This window comes from Astatotilapia calliptera, chromosome 18 (assembly GCF_900246225.1).
Source record: "Astatotilapia calliptera chromosome 18, fAstCal1.2, whole genome shotgun sequence".
In the NCBI taxonomy this organism is placed as follows: Eukaryota; Metazoa; Chordata; class Actinopteri; order Cichliformes; family Cichlidae; genus Astatotilapia; species Astatotilapia calliptera.
In genome coordinates, this window is record NC_039319.1 from 16,366,978 (window position 1) to 16,390,801 (window position 23,824).

Genomic DNA, 23,824 nt, shown 5'->3' on the forward strand with positions numbered 1-23,824 from the left:
GGACTCATGGGGTGGGTTAAAATAAATTCTTTGTTAAAGTTAGGAGACATAATGCATACTGAACAACTCATGCTGTAGACAGTTATGTCTTACCAGAAATGCAGAATATTTTTTTTTCATTCTGTGCACCTTTAGCGCCATTGTGCTATGCCATTTGCCTGAGCACCATAAAAGCCATCCATGTGTTGGGTGAATAAACCAAGGTTGGGCTTGTAAAAGGCAGAAAACTCTTAAGCTGCCATTCAGACACGTAAGACTTCAGCACCTGTCAAGGGGTTACTTAAGTGTCAGCCTGTAACCATGCAGCTAGCCTATCCTACATGGTGCTTCGTGTTATTTAGTACTTTATCCTGCGTGAGGCCATTGTGCCTTCTATTCAGAACAGAGTAGCACTCCATCTCTCATTTGAAATATTGGGCTGGGAGATGCTCTTGCCCCCCAGGCACGACTGTATTTCAAAAACTGAAATTTGAGTGAGTTTTTCTGAAGTTCCCTGTGGTGCTGTTCTTTTGGACCGCAACAGGCCACAAATCTGGCAGGAGCAGCTTTTGCTCAGTGAAAATACAGAGGAGCATCTACCCATTAAAGCACAAGAGGAATTTGGTTAGAGAAGGAATGCAATAAAGTATAAAAGAAAGCCAAATTTGACTTTACACAAAGGATCTAAGAATGTCACAGAACCAGAAGAGGGATATAAAGGAACAAATAGATCACAATCTTCTTATTTATGGGTTATAAAGAAAGGAGTGGTCACATCCTGCAATAGGGTGTTGGTTATCGCATAACATAGGAATTTTCTTTCTGCAGACTTCAAAGAAATGCACTGCACATAAGATCTTGCAATTTGTTAATGCTAATTTCCAACTGATTTAGAAAACACATTTGTTTTGGCAGTTTTATTACTTGTTATTTGCATGTGAATTAATATGTTATAACATACCACCCTCCCTTTTGAAAATCTGCAACACTGACAACTGAGAGAATTATAATGGAAGGCTTAAAACATCTGGACATTTGGGATTACTTAGCTCCTTTGTTTAGTCTAGTTGAAAAATGGCTTAAATACTGGGTAATGTAACAAAAATCCCATTGCTGGGAAACACTAAAATCTTGTTTATTGGCAACAATCATATGTATCCAATTACTGTTTTTAAGAATAATAACATTTTAAAGGAAAGATAAAACAAAAGGCTGTCAAAATGTGAGTCTTGATTAAGAAGGCTTAGGGATCAGTGGTTGAGACTGTGACTCTCTTACAACCAGTTTACCAGATCCGTCACTCCAGGTTTTTGCATTTCACACATGACATTCTTTCAATACTAGTTTTTAAATCCCATTCCTCAAACAGAAGCACTTTGCAGTCTCGACTTGTAAATTCCTCTGCTCTGGCTTTAAATGCATCTCAGTGCTTTGAAAATGAATAGACCACCATGTGCTTGGAACATACCTTCGCTTGCAACAGGTTCTCCTTTTTTTTCTGAGTCCTACCCAAACACTCACCCACTTACTCCTCTCCACTCTGTGACCAGAATAGCAGCAGCAAAGTGACATTGACGAGCCCTCTGGGCCTGCAGGCTGACGCTAGCCCACCCTGAGATGGGGCTGGTGGAGGACCACCCCGGCACTCAGCTAAGCCCAGGGTGCCTGGGCCAATTTATGACACCTACAAGGCGAGATTGCAATGTAGACACTTCAGAAAGCAAGTGGCTGAGTCATTTTTTGATTGTTTTAAAAGGCAAAACATTGCTTTATTCCTGTTCCAGCAATCACACTTGTGTCGTCTTGTAATGTATTATTACTCTTCCAGGCCACTTTTGGTGATTTATAGCTCAAAGTTGTGCTACAAATATTTGTCAAGCAGTTTTACACATTTTTAAACAATCCATTATTTTCATATAATGTTCCCTGGCCAGTTTGCTTACTACAACTTGCTAGTACCAGGTTGGGACCCTTTTACCTCCTGAACTGCTTTAATTCTTTATGGCACTGATTCAACAAGGTGCTGGAAACATTCCTCAGAGATTCTGGTTCCTGTTGAAGTGATAGCATCACACAGTTGCAGATTTCTTAGTTGTACATCCATAATGGGAATCTCCCAATTACACCACATCCCAAAAATCTCTTGACTGTGGAAGTCAGGTAAGTACAATACAACTCAATGCCATGGTCAAGAAACCAGTTTGAGATTGTGTGACATTATGCTGTAAGAAGCCAACAGAAGATGGGTATATGGAGATAGTCAGCAGCAATATTGTTTAAACAATGCTCAGTTGATACTGAGGGGCCCCAAGTGTGCCAAAAATGTCACCCACATCGTTACATCACCATGAGCCTAAACTGTTGATACAAGACAGCACAAATCCACACTTTCATGCTGTTTGTGCCAAATTCTGACTGTGCTATCTGGCTTCTTTCTTCATCCTGGCGTTGTTCCCGCTGGTGCAGGATCCGCTCTTTGGCAAAGGTTTCTCCATTTGGTTTTCTCCAAGGCATCCTCAGGTGATGTGTTGACGGTCTTAATGTCCTCCTTAATTTTCTCCATCCTATCTTCGGTCTGCCTCGAGGCCAGCATCCTTCTGGGTCGATCGTCATAGCCGTTTTTGCTAGAGTTCTCATCGCTTTGAATCACGTGTCCATACCACCTCAGGCGACTCAGGGACTCAAGCATCTTTTCCTTAATTGGGGCTACGCCTAGTCGCTTCCGTATGTCTTTGTTCGTAACACGGTCCCGTCTTGTAATTCCCAGGCTCCATCGGAGCATGCGCATCTCCATGGTGTTTAGGGCCTGTTCATGTGTGGTCAATGCGGGCCAACATGCGGAGCCGTACAGGGCTATAAGGCGGACCACTGTTTTGTAGATTTTTCCCTTGAGTCGATCTGGCATTCTTCTGTTGCAAAGGACACCGGTGACCTGTCACCATTTTAACCAGGCTGCATTTATTCGTGCTCGGTCATCGGAGGTGATATTTCCATCGTAGCTGATGACTGAGCCCAAGTAGCGGAACTCTTCTGTCTTCTTCAACTTTTCGTTGTCAATTATGATGGTGCCATCAGTTTGGGGGCCTCCTTCCAGGTATTTGGGTTTTTTTTCGTGTTGAGCCGCATACCATATTCATCGAACCAGTGTTGAGTCGGCGTTTGGGTCTCTTCTCTGTCTTTGCTGGCGAGGAATATGTCATCGGCAAAGAGGAGAGACCATGGATGAGGTAACTGGAGGTTGGCCGTGATGGTATCCATACATAGAATGAAGAGGAGGGGTGACAGAGCTGATCCTTGGTGGACACCAACACTAACTGGGAAGGGAGGTGATAGTCCAGCGGTGCATCGGACTGAACTGGTGACGTTGTCATAGAGGAGCTGTGCTATCTGACTTGCACTGGAAATCAAGACTCAGTTTTTAACTTCATAATGTGTATTTATTAGCATGCTATTATACTTATGTATTGTTTATGTCTAGCATATTTGGGGATACTGTTGGAATTTCTGAAATTCTCTCTGGGGATGAATAAAGTATGAATCTATCTATCTGAACACCAAACTATGCCTGTTTCCTATTGTTAGCTGACAGGTATGGCACCCAGTGTGGTCTTCTGCTGCTGTAGCCTATCTGCCTTAAGGTTCAATGTACTGTGCATTTAGAGATACTCTTTTGCGTACTTGGTTGTTATCTGAGTTACTGTTGGCTTCCTATCAGCTTTATGCAGTCCGACCATTTTCCTCTTACCTCTGACATCAACAAGGCATTTTCCCCCTAAGGACTGCCACTCAGTCGATATTTTCTCTTTTCTGGATCCTTTTCTGTAAACCCTAGAGATGGTTATCCCAGCAGATAAGCCTGTCTGTCACCAACAGCCACACCACATTCAAAGTCATTTGTATCATGTTTCTTCCCCATTCTCATGCTCAGATTGAACTTCAGCAGATGGAAAATGAAGTTGCGAACATGTGATTGGCTGATTAGATATTTGCATAATGAGCAGTTGAACAAGTGTAACTAATGAACTGGCCAGTGGCTGTGTATGTTAGCTATTGTCCATTGATATTTTATATTTATTGTACATGGATCAAATATATACACAAACAGACAAGCACAGGTGGTTTATGCGTTATTAGTTTTACAGTCCAGTTCATTACTGGCTATGGTGGGCCATTCAGATCAATTTTATATATAAGAGCACAGTATGTGTTGAATTGAAATCGAAAGTTCCACAAAAAAAGGGTGTTGGTCTAGCTTGCTGGGTTGAGCAGGCGATTCATATGCTGCAAGGATATTGCAGAGGCCTGGGTTTGAATCCACCCTGAAGCCATTTGCTTTGTGTCTTCCCCCTGCTGTCTCCAAGGTTTCCTGTCATCGCCAAAAATGAACATGTTAAGAATTAGTAAATTAACTGTATTTCACTTTGCTGCTGCCAGGTACATAATACATTACATGTCAGTGGCGCTTATTTGACTGTCTGCCACTCCAATTACCAGCAACTCAACTCAAAACTGAAAATGCTAGTCACGTATTAGTAAGCAATACACATTTACCAGTTCGTGCAATGATACAGGCCATTAACCTTAGTTGAATTTATGACCTCTAGATATATGAAGTTCAGCTTAATTACAAACACACACAAAAAAATATGACTCAATCGATTCTGATGACATGTGCAGTTTAATGTAACATGTATGAGGATAGCTTTGCATTTAAGCCTAATGCAATGGTATCTTAGTCTCCACTGATTCTGATTATTCCTGTAAGTCAATTAAATGTAGCCCAATGAGATATTTCAAACTGTCATTAAATAATCTAAAAATAATCCTATACTAATGCTTTACTGTTATTATTAGTAAATCCTGAAATGTATTAATTGCAGTGACTCTTCAATGGTATAGGCAGTAATCAGAAGCACCCCTCCAGTCTGACTGAACAAAAGCAGTGAAATTAAGACCAGACCAGGCTGTGGACAAGGCTTAATCCACAGCAGACTCTCCCCTCAGCTCGAATAAAGCTTTGCAGCACAGCTCTCCACTACGTCTGCTTGCTCTGGTAACAAGCCTCTTCTGTGACTGGGGAAGAAAAAAAAAAACACAAGTAAGGGAAAGGTAGGGATAACCTTGCTCCCTTCCTCTTCAAATAGAGGCATGCTGAGCTTCATTGGAAACGGTGGTGGTAGAGGTACACTGGGGAGCATTTGAGTCCCTCTCCCCTTCAATCCTTAGTTTTTAACCAGCATGTTCTACGAGTCAGTGTGCACGACAAGCCAAAAAAGGTAATGAGGAATGTCAGCCTAGAAACAGAAAATCACCTCTACCAAGACCAAACTGTTCCAGAGGACTGGCTTGCATTCCACAGCAACTCTGAGTGATTTATTGCATCTCACCCCTCCCCAAAAAAAGTCTCCCAAAAAGACATCTAGCTACACAGCTGGTTAATGCCAACTGGTTGTGACTTGTGATGAGTAATGACATCCCTTTGAGTCAGTAGCTTTGTTCTGCCGTGTCTGGATGATGGATCATTCTTTTAAACTTGTTCTCAAGATGTGCAGATTATCCGTTTCATAACAATCATTTTTTCTAAAGAGAGGCGAGAACTATAAGAAGTAATTTCTCCCTCCGTTAGGTCCGTGGTGTTATCACGTTTCTGCGAAGCACGAGTCGAAGCCGTAGTTGTCCACTTTTCACTGTGCTCATCAACAGTAGATCCAGGGTCCATACAAACCCAATTAAGAATCAATTTGAGCCAGTGTCAGACAGTCTGGCGCCTGGAGAGGGGTAAATGCTTTTAATATGAACATTTTATCGTTGTCTCACAGTTCTTCCATCGTCTAACAGTCTGGCATGTGTAAAGTATCTGTCATGAAGCCTTGTGCTTGAATCCTACCACAGTAGTACGTCCACAGAACTCAACACATGGCATGCACATGAAAGGAAAGGTAGAAAAACTGATATGTGAAACAATCCTGTTTGAAAGGCATAAATCATAGAATTTGCCAGAAGCCGTGATTGGCGTATTTATTCTGCCTGCTGTTCAGACTCAATTTACTTTCAGGACGAATGCCATGGCGTGAAATGCATTCTTGAATTATGTCAAACATGTTTGACTTGGGTCCAGATTGATACGGTCGCCATGACATCCTAGCTGCTCTTATCTGGAAAAAACCAGATAAAAAAGTAAATCCCTCCTCTGCTTCCTCCCACCTCACATCTATCACAGCTCAACCATCAGTGAGACTAATAGAGTTGATTATTTATAGAAAATGCATATTTTAGCTCTTTGCCGTTAATGTAATTATGATGATAGTAGAATCAGGACAGGCTGCAGAAATATACAGCAAGGTGCTGCCGAACAACCGTATTCGGTACTCAATGTGTTAAAGCCAATTGGTGCCGTTTATAGAGGAGCTATAAAATTAGTTTATGCCAGGTGGCACACCGTACATGTAGCTTCAATCTTTTTGTAGAACTTCAGATAACAACAAGAGCAGGCAATGAGAACAAGATGCCTGAAACCTGTACCACAACAGTCTCTTTAGGGCATCTCACTCAGTACTGACCTGTGGCTATGAAATGCTGTGATTATCACTTTAGTCAATGCTGCACAGAAAGGAGCTGTGCAGAGATGATGGCCTCTAAGAGATGAGTGGTAGTCAAAGAAACATGTTGTTTTCTTGATTTCACTTGAGCACGAAGGTAATTTTCACACAAAGCTTCCTACGGGCAGGGATGGTTTTCATGCAGTTATTGATTGACCAATTAGGATCGCTTATTGACTAGATGCATACAATTTGGCAAAAGAAAAAGCTAATGAGATATTTTACCCACTGTTATACATTTCTATTTCTAATATGGTGTTAACTGACATATTTTTGATTAATCTGTCTTGAAAAGTATCTACTGAAAACATGCTTTTGATACCCAGTGGTCAAGATAACTAGTTCTCCCGTTGATGGTAGACTTTAACTAAAACACTAAACATTGTGGTTTTTGGGTCCATATCCAAAACCAAGTAGAAAGAATTACTGCAGTGAAAAGAACCATTTATAGAAATGTAAAAGCATGAAAGCAAAAATGTAAGCCACCTCACTAAATACACACTTGGGAGAGCCCTTCGATCATCAAGTAAAGTCTCTACACTAGACCGAAAATAAATTGTAAATCAAATTATTGTGCATTCAGTTGTTATTGTCCCACTCTCAGAAATTCTTTTCCAAATGATGTAAGCTTTTCTACAACATCATTTTCTTTTAAAAGTAGAGAAAAAACTTATTTTTGTGTGGGCATTCAACAACTTTAAATTTATATCTTTTCCACAGCAGGCTTTTTGTTGCATTCATGCTGTATCATTTAAATGGTTATTATGTGCAGCTGAGTGGGTAGAACCGCTCGTATAATCTTGTTTTTAGTTATCCGGATGGTCAGACATATTGTAAATTTATGACACAGATGATATCTCCCAGATGGTGAGGAGATATGTACACATGCCAACCAACTGGATGGGTGCAAAAGTTCTAATAGTTTTGAGTCTTCCTATAAAACTTAATTTATTACACAATTTAAGTTTATGAAGTCTGTTTAAAAAAAAAGCCTAGATTAATCAACATTCATTTATTAACAATAAATTAGATTTGTTTTATATATTTCTGATATATCTGTCCTGGTGCAGATGTAGTCCTTTTAAAAGTAGAAAATAATCCTTGGACGTATTAAAATATTATATTTCTTTCTTGGTACTATTTGACATGAACTCTGGTTTTAGTTAAAGTTAATCGCTAAATTCTTTTAAATAGAACAAAGGATTATGCTGGTTTGCATTTTTTTTCCTTTGGCAGTTAATAGTCACCCCTCCCCCCTTAAAAAAATAATGATAATTTATGGTGTTCCCCAAGGAACAGTTGTGGGGCCTTTACTTTTTTTATTTTATGCATTTTATCCCCAGATAGTGCTATCAGGGGGTTTCTTTTCACAGCTGTACGGGTCCAGCCGATGCTTCTTTTAGATGTAGTTTAGATATCTGTGCTTGTACCCCCATAAAACCTTTTACAAGTCTACCAGGATTTCTCTGAGTGACACAGAGAGACTAACGTATGCTTTTATTTCTCGAAGGCGAGCATTTTGTAAAGCTATCCTATCTGGTCTACCCCCAAAATGCTATAAATCAGTTGCAATAGATTTAGAACTGTGCCGCACAGGTGCTGACAGGGATCACAAGGAGAGAACATACTGCACTAAGTCTTTACATTAGTTGCCTGTCAGTTTCCGTATTGATTTTAAAGTTGTGTTACTTTAAAGAACTTTCAGGTTTCACATCAGCCTACATGTCTGACATACCATGGACCAGGATGGTCTCTCAGGACTTCTAGCAGCAGTGTTTTAGTTGTTCCAAAGCTCAGGACAGAAACTTTTGTTTTAGTTTTTATGCTCTGAGCTGTTGGGACAGACACACTAATATATTATGAAGATTTTTAAAAATATTGTTTTATATCAAATTAATTCATTTTTATTCATATTTTAGCACCTCTCACTGATATTATTGTGTTTATTTTGTAAGTTTTATTACTTTATTACCTGCAAAGCACTCTGAAATGTACTAACCAGCATAACAAATACTTTACTAATAAAGCCACTGATTTAAATCCACTAATGCAATCTACTGAGTTAATTATAAAACTAGGTCTACACTCTTTGTTTGTGTCTGTTTTCATTTGGCAATGAACTGCTCCAAATATATAACACAACAGCACTTGCTAATTTAGGCTATTTATCTGGTGTCAGTTCAAGGTTAGCACTAGAGCTAATCACAGATATAATGACAAAATACAGTGATGTATCCTTTAGCATCGTGTATGCTACACTACAAAACACCTCCCATTTAATTCAGCTGAAGTCTAGTGGTGAACACGAATAAACTATTCATATATTATCAGAGATGGGACGTAATTTAGCACAAATGCACTGTTGCTGTACTTAAGTAGAATTTTCAGGTATCTACTTGGAGTATTTATTTTTCTTAAAATGATTTACTTTTCCTGCCTACTCTTGACATTTTCAAAACGTGTTCGTTACTTTATGTTGAAGACAAGCCTTCAAATATCAAAGCTATTTGGTCCTAAATGGAGGGAACAATAACATAAGAGACAATCCTGTTGGTGTATCCATCACCTAAGATTAAAGAGGCAAAACATATAGTTTATGTATCATCTTTACTCAGGGGTTAGGTTGGGTCAGAACGATCTAGAGTTCCATTTATTTTTGGTGCAGAAATTTGTGGTTGCAGAACTTCAACATCTATCTAGTGCCACAGAAGAAGAGCTAAAGGGAGTAAAGTGTGTTTTTTAAGTGTCAGGTAATTTTAAATGCATCATTTCTATCAGCTCAACAAATATCAGCAAGCCTACAAAATGTTTGTGTGCAGTTTGATGCACAGTGTGTCTGCTAGCTTAAGGTACAGCCTCTGTATTTCCCAGGGCGAGAAAAGAGTGAGCGATAACTTCACTCACAGATGGAGAAAGATGTAAGAAAGACAGGACAGGAGAGGAAGAAGAGAGGTTAGATTTAAAGGTAAGGACCGCTCGGTGACATTTGATAAACTGGAATTTTAAAGCTTGTAATGGCTTCATTTTTTTGAATCTTGCACCGGATCTTTATATGATGTGAAGTTATGTTTTTTCATGTTGTGAAACATCCTGCAAACCAAACTAATGTTTCTGCTATCATCCTGTTATTGCAGTACTGGTTGTGGTGTTCATGGCCAGTTAGGTCACATCAAGTGTAGCAGAGATCAATTTCAATTTCAGCTAATGATGGTTAAATTCATTCACTGAAATCAATCTTATATACTGTGTAGTATAAAGACAGAATAAGCAGTATACTGTCAGTGTAAAGGGTGGAAATCAGCCAAGATGACATCTGCTTAAATCTTCCCCTGACTATACTTTATGTTTAGGTGTGGAGGCAAAAAAAAAAGAGTTTTATTCCCATGTCTTAATATAATTTTATTATGATACTGATAAAAGGTTCAGTCATCTTTGCAGAAAAATAGCTGGTGGAAATGTCAATGTGGAAAACAAACTGAGATATACTGACTGTGTTATTCAAAGGCTGCATGAAAATGCTCAGCAGTTTAGTGCAGGATAAACAGTTTAGATTGCTGTATTGTGTTGAATTTACTGTAAAGCACTGCAATGGACTGGTGCACAGCAGTTGTGGTGTTTATCATCAGAACTACTTTTCACTCTTGTATTTTGGGTGCATTTCAGAGTCTGTACTTTTACAGTTTACTGACTTACTTGAGTAAAGAAGTCAAATCAGTGCTTTTTTAACACAGGTGTCAGTGCTTCTACTTAAGCAAAGCACGTCTGTACCTTTGCCACCTCTGTGTATTATTGCTCTTCTTGTGCAGAATTAGCCAACAATCCAATATTTGTAGCCAGGTGCATTCATTTTGTTGGACAAAAGGCTAATTTGAAATTGTGTTTATACAAAGGAAAATTCAGAAGTTGTTATTTTTGCCGTCTTTGGACCTGCAAGAAAGCCTAGCAGGAGAGTCAGAGTTAGTACATGGTCGTATGAGGATCAGCCAAGTTTAATCAGCCAAGTGAAAACACCTGTGTAGGGCTTATTAAAATGACACGGTGTTCAGATATATTCCATGCTGCAGCTTTTCAGAAAGGCTTATAAAAGCTTCACATTTTTGAGAAATAAATTGCGGATGCTAATTGAACCGAAGCTAGCATGGAAAGAGGTGGATGTTGCCTCAAAGTCCCACCTCACTTCAAGGCTAGCTGTGTTCCTCCTGCTTCTATTCCACTTTGCATTTTTGCATAATGGGTTTATTGCAACCAATTTTCCCTGTGAGCTGCTTTGCAAATTATTGACTTCCAACAAGCCGTGAGTGGATAATATCTTCCTGTTTGGTGGATTTATTATTTATTGCGTCTCTGTTTGTGTCAGTGTAACCGTATGGCATGTGTCTGTGCTTCAGGTACCAAAAATAGAGGCAGTCCCAGAACAGCAGCTTGAGTGACAGGATTCCTTTCAGTGGCACGCAAAGATGTCCCATTTCCCTATTCCCTAAAAAGTCAGCAAAGATATCTCAAAAATGTGTTACTGTATTGCTATTTAAATGATACAACAGCAGAATAAACTGCCTCTATTTGGAGCTAGTTATTTGAAATATATTTTTAGTGCTACGTAGTTTTCTCAGCAGCTCAAATGTGTGAAAAAAGTAACTCATCTTGAATCTGCTACTGTTGTATGGAATCATTAGATTCTATAAATCTTTTCTTTTTCTCTTCCTGTCCTTTCCCCCCCCTCCTGTCTGCCTTTTCACGCTGGGACAATGAGCATCTGTTTCCATTTTTCAGCGTTTTAGTCTCTATGTGAAAAAACTTGCTGCACAACAGAGGAACAACACATACAGCTACACATAAGATAAACATTCACCATTGGAAACTAAATTAAAACAAAATGTTCCGGAGTACTTTACCAAGTGCTTAAAAATGCTTGACTATAGATTGAGATGCCTTTTTCAGATAACCTTGTTTTCTGGGCTGGGACACAGTGATATTTTTGGAGCAAATTCACCCAGTTGGAAGGCAGTGGCTCTGGTGCATTACGTTTATTTGTTCGGGGTTTTTCCCCATATAAGAGCATTTTTACAGGCTTCCTAAGGACAGAGGAAAGGCAAAGTGTTACGAGCCAAAAAGATCTAGAGTGGAGACAAGTCTGGATCCATGTTGCTTGTCAGATTTTATCTATTGTAGAGAGCTGAATCTGCTTTCTATGCTTGATCTAACTTCTGTCAGTGGAGTTTGCAGCTGACACAAGTCTCACGGGAAACAACTGAGGACTATATAGTTTCACTGTGGTTCTACCAAGAATACAACATAGTTCTGAAACTCAGAGCTTCCTCTAAAGGACCTTTGAAGTATATATCTAAATGAAGGCATCGGTGAGTGAGTGTCACTCTATGTTATGATTCACAATATGCAGCTGCCTGTGTGCTTTTTACTAATTGTTTAGTTGACATTTTTATGTGAGCTGAGTTGCTTGCACATTTCCTTTGTCAAGTTCAAGCTTAGTTGTTACTAAAAAAAAAGTAGAAGCATACTTGCTGTTGTAAACCCCTGCAGGTGCATTCAGCCAGTAAAGGGCAGGTCTACAAGTAGGTCATTAAACTATTAATTTACTTCCTAATTTATGTTTAGTTAAAGTTTTTGCTAAACATAAATTAGGAAGGCTTCCTCCCCCAAACCAAGAACATTCATGATAGCCTATGTAACCTGTCTAAATTCTGGCTTTTACCCAAAGTACAGTGGGGCAAAAAAGTATTTAGTCAGCCACCGATTGTGCAAGTTCCCCCACCTAAAATGATGACAGAGGTCAGTAATTTGCACCAGAGGTACATTTCAACATGAATCCACATGGTAGGATTTGTAAAGAATTTATTTGTAAATCAGGGTGGAAAATAAGTATTTGGTCAATAACAAAAATACAACTCAATACTTTGTAACATAACCTTTGTTGGCAATAACAGAGGTCAAACGTTTACTATAGGTCTTTACCAGGTTTGCACACACAGTAGCTGGTATTTTGGCCCATTCCTCCATGCAGATCTTCTCGAGAGCAGTGATGTTTTGGGGCTGTCGCCGAGCAACACGGACTTTCAACTCCCGCCACAGATTTTCTATGGGGTTGAGGTCTGGAGACTGGCTAGGCCACTCCAGGACTTTCAAATGCTTCTTACGGAGCCACTCCTTTGTTGTCCGGGCGGTGTGTTTTGGATCATTGTCATGTTGGAAGACCCAGCCTCGTTTCATCTTCAAAGTTCTCACTGATGGAAGGAGGTTTTGGCTCAAAATCTCACGATACATGGCCCCATTCATTCTGTCCTTAACACGGATCAGTCGTCCTGTCCCCTTGGCAGAAAAACAGCCCCATAGCATGATGTTTCCACCCCCATGCTTCACAGTAGGTATGGTGTTCTTGGGATGCAACTCAGTATTCTTCTTCCTCCAAACACGACGAGTTGAGTTTATACCAAAAAGTTCTACTTTGGTTTCATCTGACCACATGACATTCTCCCAATCCTCTGCTGTATCATCCATGTGCTCTCTGGCAAACTTCAGACGGGCCTGGACATGCACTGGCTTCAGCAGCGGAACACGTCTGGCACTGCGGGATTTGATTCCCTGCCGTTGTAGTGTGTTACTGATGGTGACCTTTGTTACTTTGGTCCCAGCTCTCTGCAGGTCATTCACCAGGTCCCCCCGTGTGGTTCTGGGATCTTTGCTCACCGTTCTCATGATCATTTTGACCCCACGGGATGAGATCTTGCGTGGAGCCCCAGATCGAGGGAGATTATCAGTGGTCTTGTATGTCTTCCATTTTCTGATGATTGCTCCCACAGTTGATTTTTTTCACACCAAGCTGCTTGCCTATTGTAGATTCACTCTTCCCAGTCTGGTGCAGGTCTACAATACTTTTCCTGGTGTCCTTCAAAAGCTCTTTGGTCTTGGCCATGGCAGAGTTTGGAGTCTGACTGTTTGAGGCTGTGGACAGGTGTCTTTGATACAGATGATGAGTTCAAACAGGTGCCATTCATACAGGTAACGAGTGGGGGACAGAAAAGCTTCTTACAGAAGACGTTACAGGTCTGTGAGAGCCAGAGATTTTCCTTGTTTGAGGTGACCAAATACTTATTTTCCACCTTAATTTAGGAATAAATTCTTTACAAATCCTACCATGTGGATTCATGGATTTTTTTTTTTTTTTCACATTCTGTCTCTCACAGTTGAAGTGTACCTCTGGTGCAAATTACTGACCTCTGTCATCATTTTAGGTGGGGGAACTTGCACAATCGGTGGCTGACTAAATACTTTTTTGCCCCACTGTACATGAAGTATATGTATATTTTTATTTTAGTCAGAAGAACTATGCTCATAAGGGAAAGTCACCAGAAAGTCATGAGGTCTGCAGATTTGGTTGAATATGCTGGAAACCACCACAAAGAAAATGAAGCAGCAGTATATTTTGAGAAATTGCTGCAGTAATTTTTCATTCTCACACAGGGAGAGAAATATGGTGTGAAGTGACACAGTATATGTAGGTCATGAAACCTTCTAAAATTGTCAGATGTTGCCAATCTATGGTTACATCCAAACTGAAACCCCCAAATTGCTGAAATAACAGTGAAATAAAAGTGAATAGGGGGATATACGCATATATATGACACCTAAAGAACAGAGTTCACCTTCCTTTTATCTGTAACGTATTTACTTAGAAATAAAGTTTGGCCTGTGCAACAATCCTAAACATGCACAGTTGATTATAGTATTATTTTTAAGTTTGATTTAAAAGTTTCACACTACTTAGTACATTTAGTTTTACATGTTTTTCACCACCCAGTTAGAAAGTAAAATCACTCTCAATTACAGATGCACCTTTAGAATATAAACTCTCCCACAACATGTCTTTGTCCTGTCTTCCTCCCCTCAGCCTGAGACTGTTTCTTTCAGAGGTTTCTTCCTGTTAAAAGGGAGTTTTTCCTTCCCACTGTCACCAAAGAGCTTTTAGGTGTTTCTCTCTATTATTGTAGAGTCTTTACCTTACAATGTAAAGTGTCTTGAGGCAACTGTTGTCATGATTCAATAACATAGAATCAAACTGAAATGAACTGGTATCACCCTTACTCTGCCATCTCATTCAAATATCCAAAACTTTGAGCCGAAAAACAGCAGTATGTCCATTTTTTTTCTACTTACTCTAAATTGAATCATTACCCCATACCAAGTTGAAAACACGTGCTGTATTTCTCCATGGAGGTAAAGGTTTATCACCTTACTTGTCCTTAATTTTGGAAATTACATATTTGCTTTCGTTTGGATGCTCTTAAAAAATGTTTCCTTCGAATCGGGTGGCATAGTTTTCAGATATTTGAAACTAGCTGCTTGGAATCATAGGAAACTGGATGCACAATCTAAATAATGGGTTTAGGAATACACTGTGCAGACTGCAGTCCTAGTCCTCAGTGTGAATTAAGACATTGTCTTGTCATGAATGTAGTAGAGTTCAGTTGTGGTTGAGCTCCTTCCATCACGGAAACTGCCATTATGAGGATCGTGATAATTCCCATCGTTTTTCATGCTGCCCTGTGATTACAGAACTATAGAAAGCTGGTTTGTCCAATAAGCTCGGAAATTAATGCTGAAAAGAATTTCTCCTTGATGCGGAAGAACAGAGAGTGTTTATGTCTGCGTGGAACAAGAGCTTTTAACAAATCCTGAAGAAAATCCTCAAAAAGTCAGTTAAGATCCTTTGATTTTTCCTCTTTTTCTCAATAAATAGCTTTTCCCTTTTCAAGGTTTGAGATCGCCTTTGAATTTGTGGCTTTTGATCTTAATGAGTAAAACCATCTAATAATGACATATTTACCACAGCGTTCGCCACAGCATTCCAGCTACTCTCTTATTTACCACATGAATGTTTGCTGAAACACCCCACATTATTGCATGAGGTTTTTCACCATAATGTGAATGGCACTTTTGGAGAGGGAACACACAGAATGCATGAGAGGACAAAATCAAAGAAAAGATGTCGAGGTGGAAGGACTTGAATTCTTAAAATGTGCCTCTCTGTGAGGTCGCTGTGGTTGAAAAGCCACAGAAAAGTCTACCACTGGAAGGGAAAAAAAATTTAATTATCACTCCTATAATCTAAAATAACATCTAAAAATTTAATTCGCAGGAAATGGATTTGAGGTTGTTTTATAATGCCGTTGTTTCCTTTAATTTTAAAGTAGAGAAATCAGCAACGCAGGTACGGTTTTATAGCGTCGGATTAGTTGCAGCTAAACAACAAATGAAATGCATACACACAACATAACCACAAAGCTGAAGTACGGTATGTGTACTGATCAAAGTAAACCATGCCTGTGCTTGTTTGTTGATTAAGCTGCATTGAAGAGGGAAGCAGTAACCTAGCAATCATGAGCGATCCTGTAATGTGTACAGAGTATGCCTGGATGGTAGTAATTCTCTCCTTTGCTAATTAACAGCAAATGAGCAAGCAAGAGCTATAGTGAAAAGTAGCTAAGCTATGGCAAAACGTCAGCAGCCTATACAGGAAAGAAAAAAAAGAGCACATTGTTTTTGCTTTAATTTTAGCCTGGCTTAAACTGAACATTCATAAAGACCTGTAATTTACAGCATGGACACTGCTCCGATCTCTCACTGTGAAATGTATTTACACCCTTTAGATGAGTCAGCAGCAACACTGAGACTTGCTTCTTTCTTCTTCTTTTTTTTACTGCTTTTGTTTTATAACTCAGGGCTTTGATTGCACATTGAATACGGGCAAGAACGACAGGCTCCAGCGAAAAAGCAAAGCCAAGCGTTTTCTGACAACTTCATCAGTCCTCGAAAAGAAAAAGAAAAAACGTGGGGAGGAAAAAAAAACAGAGACGAGGGCCGGCTGTGTGTATTTACATATATACTGCGTTGACCACAATGAATAAAACACCAGCGAGCCAAGCTCTCCTGGGTCAGTTCAGATGAAATAGAGAGTTTACACTTGCTGTTGTAGGCCATACATAAACATTGTTTCTCTAAATAAAAATATGGGCCAGTAGATCAGCATCATTACATCTGCTTTCTTTTACTCTGCTTTTCTTTATTATGTAAAACTATGCCTCGGAAAACATGCGATCTCGGCACTAATCCTCTCGCTTTACACCTGGTGAATTTGACCCAAATTCACATTTCCCCTGTGCGACCAGGGGACTGTTTCTTTCTTTTTTTTTATTGAAGCCACGTGTAACAGAGACCACTGACCTAGCTATGTACTTTGGCTCAAGAGAAGACGAGATGAGAAGAGATATTTCGGATATTAATGCATCCAAACTTGGCAATCAAGCGTTTTGTTATATATTCTCATGCAAAAAAAAGTCCCTCGGTTGATTCTGCAGCACCGAGGTAGCTCTTTTATTACAATTCTGCAAAGTAAGGCTCTAAAAATAGGAGGAGTGGTATAACATCATGTTCAAAAGAAAGCCGCATGTGGCTGAACTTTAGAAACCTGAGGAAAATGTTACTATAAACCTGCCTCCAGCTGGGCAGATCATTTTCTTCCAGTGCATCGATTGTTGAGAAATGACAACAACACAAGCTTCGCATGATATTTAGAGGGAAAAATGACAGAGCTCAGACAGCATGTCAAAAAAATTGCATGTTGTCTAAGCAGAAGGATTGCTGTTCAGAGGCACCTCTGCTCGTATCGAGGACACAGCTGGTAGTACAGCACAGGTAGATATTACACGTCTCGTGAACCATTAGTGCACCGTGTTGCTTTGGCTTATCATGGGTGTAATGCTTCGTAATGATAGCCTTAGTGCAATGACTGAATAAATCAGAACATTATGAAATCCATTTATATCTCCTTTTTTTTGTAGTTCCTGACAAAAATATGTAGCCTGCAGCAGGCATATCCAGAGCAGTCAACAAATCATGACTTCATAATTGGGGATCTGCTGTGCACAAACTCGCTGTTGTCCAGTTTGTCATTAAGATTATATCATATTTGTCAGCAAATGGCAATTTAATGCTAATGTTTTGCAGCTTACAGTAAAATCCTAATGGGCTTTCAGCTTTGAAGTGTAATTTCATCGACAAAGCCGAATCATTTCCAGTCAACTCAGTTATAGTTTCATGTTTTTTGGAGGTTGCCAAGTCAGTTACAATTCGAGTCCCCGCTCGCGACCGTAAAATCAGGATTCAATTTGCCCCCCTCTCCATTGTGACCAAGAGAGCAAGTATAGTGTGCTTTAAAAATGAAGGCAGAATCAATGCAGTAGAAAATGTCTGCGTCGTACATCATTCTTAGTCAAGTCTCAGTGGAACAGTGACAATACATTACACATTATATATTCATCTTCCTCGAGACAGTGCCTATTAACTCCATGCCTTCTTTCTTGAGGATTTGAGTGAGGGCTTTCACTGCACCTGCATGACAAGATCTTAGCACCCTGATGTTTTTCTCTCCTGTTGCAATAGAGTATTACAACAGGGATAGCATGTAGTTATGTGTTTTAGAAGCCTCATGTGAAAACTGGAATTTAGAGCACATGTGCTTTTTGAGCAAACAAACGATTTAAATCTTTTCTTTTTTTTTTATGATTGCATCATTAGTGCAATTACTCTCAGTCTACAAGGCTTCATTCAAGCCAACCAGTTTGTAAGCCGTACTATTGTATTCTCGAAATCTGAGTCTATTCATTTGATTCGCTCTTGGCAGCATTGTTTTCCATTCAATTGTGTATACAGCATAAAAAAATAAGTAAACAAACTCTCGACTTTTTCTTGGGTTTTTGTAATGTCTTACACCGAAAACCAAATATGTGATTGTTGCTGTTACTGTCAAGGGCCAGTCGTTATTTGATTATGTGCTGTACAGAGATGAATGGAAATCAAACAAACATCCACGTTCTTTATCAATTTAGGGTTGTGGGCGGCAGGAGCCTAACCCCGCTGCCATAGGCTGATAGGTGAGGTTCACCCTGGACAGGTTGCCAAGCTGTCACAGTACAAGATAATATGCAGTTAACACTGTTTTCAAAAATGTGAAATACACATGATTTGTATTTGTGGAAAACAACACACCAGTATGGACTTTTGCATTTGCACATTTGAAGCTAGTGTAAAGTCAAAGTGGAGAAAAGTTTTCAGAGGAATTTCTGCAGCCCTGTGAAAAACTAAGGAGCGTCCATGATTTGGTAGCTTGTAGAACCACATTTGACAGCAATAACTTGAAATAATCGCTGGAATATTTTGCCATGCAGAGGAGTTCATGGTTGACTCGGTGACTGGCAGGTGCCCAGGTACTATGGCTGCAAAACAAGTCGAAATCATCACGCCTCCTCCACCGTGCTTCACAGCTGGTATGAGGTGTTCGTGCTGTGCATTATGATCTTTGATCTCATCTCATCTGTCCAAAGTACATTGTTCCAGAGGTCTTGCGGTTTGTTCAGATACAACTTTTCAAACTAAGCCATGCCACAATGTTCTTTTTAGAGACAAAAGGCTTTCTGCTGGTAACCCTTTCAAACAAGTCATGCTTTTTCAGTCGTTTTCCGACTGTACTGTCATGAACTTTAACATTTAACATGCTGAGTTGTAGCTCTTGTTTTTCTTTTTGCAGTTTCTCTGATCGCACATTCTGACCCAGAGGTGAATTTGCTGGGACATCCACTCCTGGGAAGACTGTGGCATTGTGTTAACACACTAGTCCTGCAAATTCCCAAAACTTCTGTTTTTATAGATGTGCGCACACTTACTGATGATCTGTTCATCAACTGAATTTGATTAGCACACCCTCACTTAATTCCAAGTCAAGCAGTAAGGGCAAACTTAGGACTTCATAGAGTCCTTTCTTTTTCTCATGACTGTTCTCACTGCCACAACATTAAAGCGGGGAGGAGATTCAATTAAAACCGTAATGTAATAACTCTGATCATTTCATTACAAAGCAATGTTCTGCTAGGTTCTTGCATTTATGTGCCTGTTACTTTTACGTGCACTTAACATTCATGCAGCCAGTGGCACTCCCAGTAGGCTGCAGCCTCATCTAAACTGTGATTTAGACTCACAGGAAATCTACATCGTAACTTATGACGTAACTGGAAACCTCTTTTAACCCCTTGCCTAACCTTCCACTCCATTCAGTCGTTGTGGACTGTGTCAACCTGACGTGTCGTTACAGTTCTCTGGAGGTGCACGTCAGGTTATGTGGAAGGTTACGGCGTAGGTTTAAAAGGGGTTTCTGGTTACGTTGTAAGTTACGACGTAGATTTCCAAATCAGGCCTGAGACTAAATTGTGCCCATCCACACCATAAAAACCTGCTTAGGACCTGCTTTAAGAACATGACAAAGAGCTTTACCCAGATCTCAACTGGATTTTGCATCTGTGAGATGCAACAGAACACACCCAATCCTTAGTGACCCCACCCTACAAACTGCAGCATGCAAGGACCCAGGTGCCCCACGCCACAGGACACCAGAGATCAATGCTCTAAAGATTATTGACGTAAGACCTCTGGTGTTTTGGCCCAGCAGAGGGCCTGCTGAGCATATGCCTAAATGCTCCATATGATACGTATTAAAGATACGCATATATTACATTTGAAGTGTGAAACTTGGGAATCCTTTGTCACATAAAACAAACTGCATGAGTTCAGAGCAGAATTTACCATGTGACATTTCGTAATGGACTCTAAATGAAATTAAATGTATTTGAATACGTCCCTGAAGATGTTATCATTAGCGGCATTACTCTATTATCCGAGGTTTCAAATGAGCATCTTCTTTCTGTGTCGACAAGATTAAAGGGAGGAACTGTACGCTGCAGTTTCTTTCCACGAGCATATGGATGGATATTGAATGTTTGCACAACATCTGCTCTGAGGTAGTGACTGAATATCACTGTATACGCTGGTAGTTTTGGTAGTTTTTGCTGGATTTTTTTCTTCTTCCATGATGCAAACTGGTCATATTTGAGCACACTTTGCTTATTCAGTAGATGCACTCTGTCCCTGTTTAATTAGATATCATGATTAAATGAGTTAGCTCCAGGAACTGGTTTGTAGTAGTTTACTAGTCTACACTTGAGTATGATAGCTAAAAGAGGAGAGAAGAAGTACAGAAACTGATTTTTACCCTTCAACTGTGAAAGCATGAACTCGAGAACAAGGGGACATACGATTCTCAAATTGATACCACAGATGTAGCTACTAAAAGTCTTGGCCAAGTTCAGATATCAGTGAACTTGAGCTGAAGGTAGACTAAGTTTTCTGAAAATCTTGGGAATGCGGTGACTTGAGAACAAGGCGACCTAGGATTTTGAAATCAATACCATAGGTGTGCCTGCTAGGAGACTGAGGGGTAACATTGGTGGTCAGTGGTCAGTATTTTTCTCTTTTTGACTGCTTCTATTTAAAGGTTTCTTATTCTGCTTTTTTTTCCAGTCTTTGGCCTGATTCAGTTAGAACAATTCTTGCTCCGGCCTCATTATCCTGTGTTGTTGTGCTGTTTTTATTAATACTAATGATCCAGGTGAAAACTACTGCCCACAATACTGAAATTCTAATAGGGTTAAAAATAGTATCGTATTTATATGCCTGGAATAAGGTGGATTTTGGTAATGAATGGTCTTGCACTTTTCTTTTGCTTTTTTGCTTCCTTTCTCCTGATTACACCGGGGAATGCTGATTAAAATATTGCGCTTCGTGGATTGTTAAAAAGTCCATCTTCACAAGCCGGAGCAAAAACAGCAGAACACGCTCGCGCTTTAACGCATGCATAAAATCTGAACACCCGGGAGATAAATGTTTAATATTAGCCTTAATGCGCGCGGTCATAATTGGCATTAGGATCCTAATCCGCGCGCTCCCTGGCGATCCGCTCCAGGTTTTGCGCGCTTTCCTCAACAGCCAGCTGCTGCAGAGCAGGGGACCGGTGAGCCGTTTCTCCTCGCCTTGTTTGCCTCCAGTCCGGCTGTAGCTCCGACTGTCTGCACGGCGTGTGGATAAGGCGCAGAGGGAACAACCGAGGGAACGCACTGAAAACCAGCCTGAAGAAGTCCTATTAGCCCCCTCCGTGCTTTATCTGCGAACCCGACCGCTGGAGACTTTAAGAAAGACTTAGCAGTGCGGGAGCAGAGCTCGGAGTTTGATTTTTTTAAACGAGACTGGGGCGCATCTCCGTCTCCTTGAAGTGATCCCTTTTTTTATGCAGTCTATCCGTAGCGCTCCCGTCGGAAGGAGCCTGGGTGCATGCACAAGAGGAGGAGGAGGAGGCGGGGGAGTAACGATCATTACTTTTGAACAGACCCTTCGCCATGGAGCTATTCGTCCGGTCCCGGGCGCGTTGGCTGGAAGAAGAATAGATACCTGGCACGGGAAACCCCACCTTTCTCTTCCACTGTGAGGAAAGTGGAGCATGCAGCCGAACCCCAGCCGTCTTTGTGCGACCCGCTGTTTAGTTTCTGGGGGCCTCTTCTGAAAAAGAAAAGAAGGGAGAGACGGAGAAGAAGAAGAAGAAGAAGGGGGCTCCTGGTGTTGATCTGAGATTCACATTCCGCGCCGGGATCCGTATTTTGGCACGGCGTATACCCTCTGTAAGTAGCCTTTAAAAGCGGATGTTTTGAGTCTTTCAGGGGAGATGCTGGGTTATGTCTCGCTGAATCAATACCATTTATTTACACTCCCAGGATAGGATAAGGCAAATGTCAGAAAACGGGCCCACGGGCTCCTCCGGTAGTTTAAAACTGTGGTGATGGGATCAATATAAAGCCCAGAGTATAGGCGACGTTATTTTTAGGTGGCTTTCGCATCCAGACTTTAAATTAATGTGAAGTTGCTTAGTTACTGAGATGTATATATAATCCCATGTAATTTACCTTAAATGCCCACTGAGAGGTGCTTTTTTAAAAAAACTATTATTCTATGACAGTTCTTGGGTTTTCACATTACAAATGGGATTTTCTTTTAATCAAGATTCACACATGACAAGAAAATCCCTTAGCATGAAGCTGAAGCCTGTTTTTCTTCATAAGGAAAAAACAAAGAGAAGTTGATTTATATTTATAGGATATTCAAGAGTGATATTTAAAAAAAAAAGAGAGCGCTCACACAAACATCTCCACCCAGTCCAGGACACCAGGAGCTAAGTAGTTGGATGTCAGTTACTGTCTCCATTTACTTCTCCATTTTGCGGCTATAAAATAAGATCATTTCACAGGGCATGTATAATTCACAGACCAGAGTCAGCCATGTGTGATGATGGGACACACTCACAAACACACTCACACTCTCTGTCTCTCACGTACACACACACACACACACACACACACACACACACACACACACACACACACACACACACACACACACACACACACACACACACACACACACACACAGTTTTTACAGGCACCATCTCCCAATCTCACGTGAAGCTTTTAGAGATAGGGAGGCACAGACTAAAGCAAGAAGCCAGAGGAGAGCATGACTGTGCTGGGCAGACGTGGGAAGGTTAAATAACGTTTGCACATAATCCATACTGTCTATACCAGATCAGGATGGTGGTGCAACATTATATAAGCTAAGTTGGGGAAACTGAGAGCTTCCCTTTCATATGCTTATATAACAGCTTCATGCAGAAAAGTATGGATGAGCTGGCCTTAAAAGAAACCTGACAAAATTCACAATTCAGTCACGAACTACAAAGGGGGGGAAAAAGCGAAAGGAAAAACTGCAGCATTATATAAGCTATATGCACAGTGTGACTAATTGTCTCGCCACCAGACAAATCCAGGCATATTTTGGGGCCGTGGCGGATAAGTTTTTTTGTGTCGTGTCGGTCAAAGACAAAAAAAAAAGTCTCCCCCGGCTGGGATGATGCTCAGAGCGTCTGGTTAATACTGACGTACCCATCAGTGATTGCTGAAGATGAAAAGGTCACTTCCTCCCCTGCCGATAGGAGGCTTTACTGTTGAATATAGATGTTGCGCTTAAAAAAAAATGCCTCAGTTCGGGGGGGGGGGGGGTCTGTGTCTTGAAACAAGTGCTTGGACAGTGAATGGTAGGAATTCAAGGAGAAGGAGGGGAAGGGAGGAGGAGGAGGGGGACAAATGGTCTGTTGCCTCCCTCTACCCTGTCTCTACCTCCACTCCATCTCTCGCCCACCCCAGACATGCTGGTTTAGTCCATTTGTCTTGTGTTTTCTTGGGAGGAAGTGCCATCTCATCTCACATTGCGCAAATGGTTTCAGTGCATGCTAGTGTGAATTC

At 40.5% G+C, this 23,824-nt stretch overlaps 1 protein-coding gene across 12 annotated transcripts in view; it reads left to right on the plus strand.

Moving 5' to 3' along the window:
• Positions 1–21,478: 21,478 nt before the first annotated feature.
• adgrl2b.1 (adhesion G protein-coupled receptor L2b, tandem duplicate 1) overlaps positions 21,479–23,824 on the plus strand; it is a 90,824-nt gene continuing 88,478 nt past the window's right edge. For 5 of the 12 annotated variants that reach the window (XM_026150940.1, XM_026150939.1, XM_026150948.1 and 2 more), the window contains exon 1: positions 21,481–22,150. The gene's annotated coding sequence lies outside the window, so the exon portion shown is untranslated. Of the gene's footprint in view, positions 22,151–23,824 lie in introns of all 12 variants that reach the window. The other 7 variants (XM_026150946.1, XM_026150947.1, XM_026150950.1 and 4 more) reach the window with 3 other exon arrangements.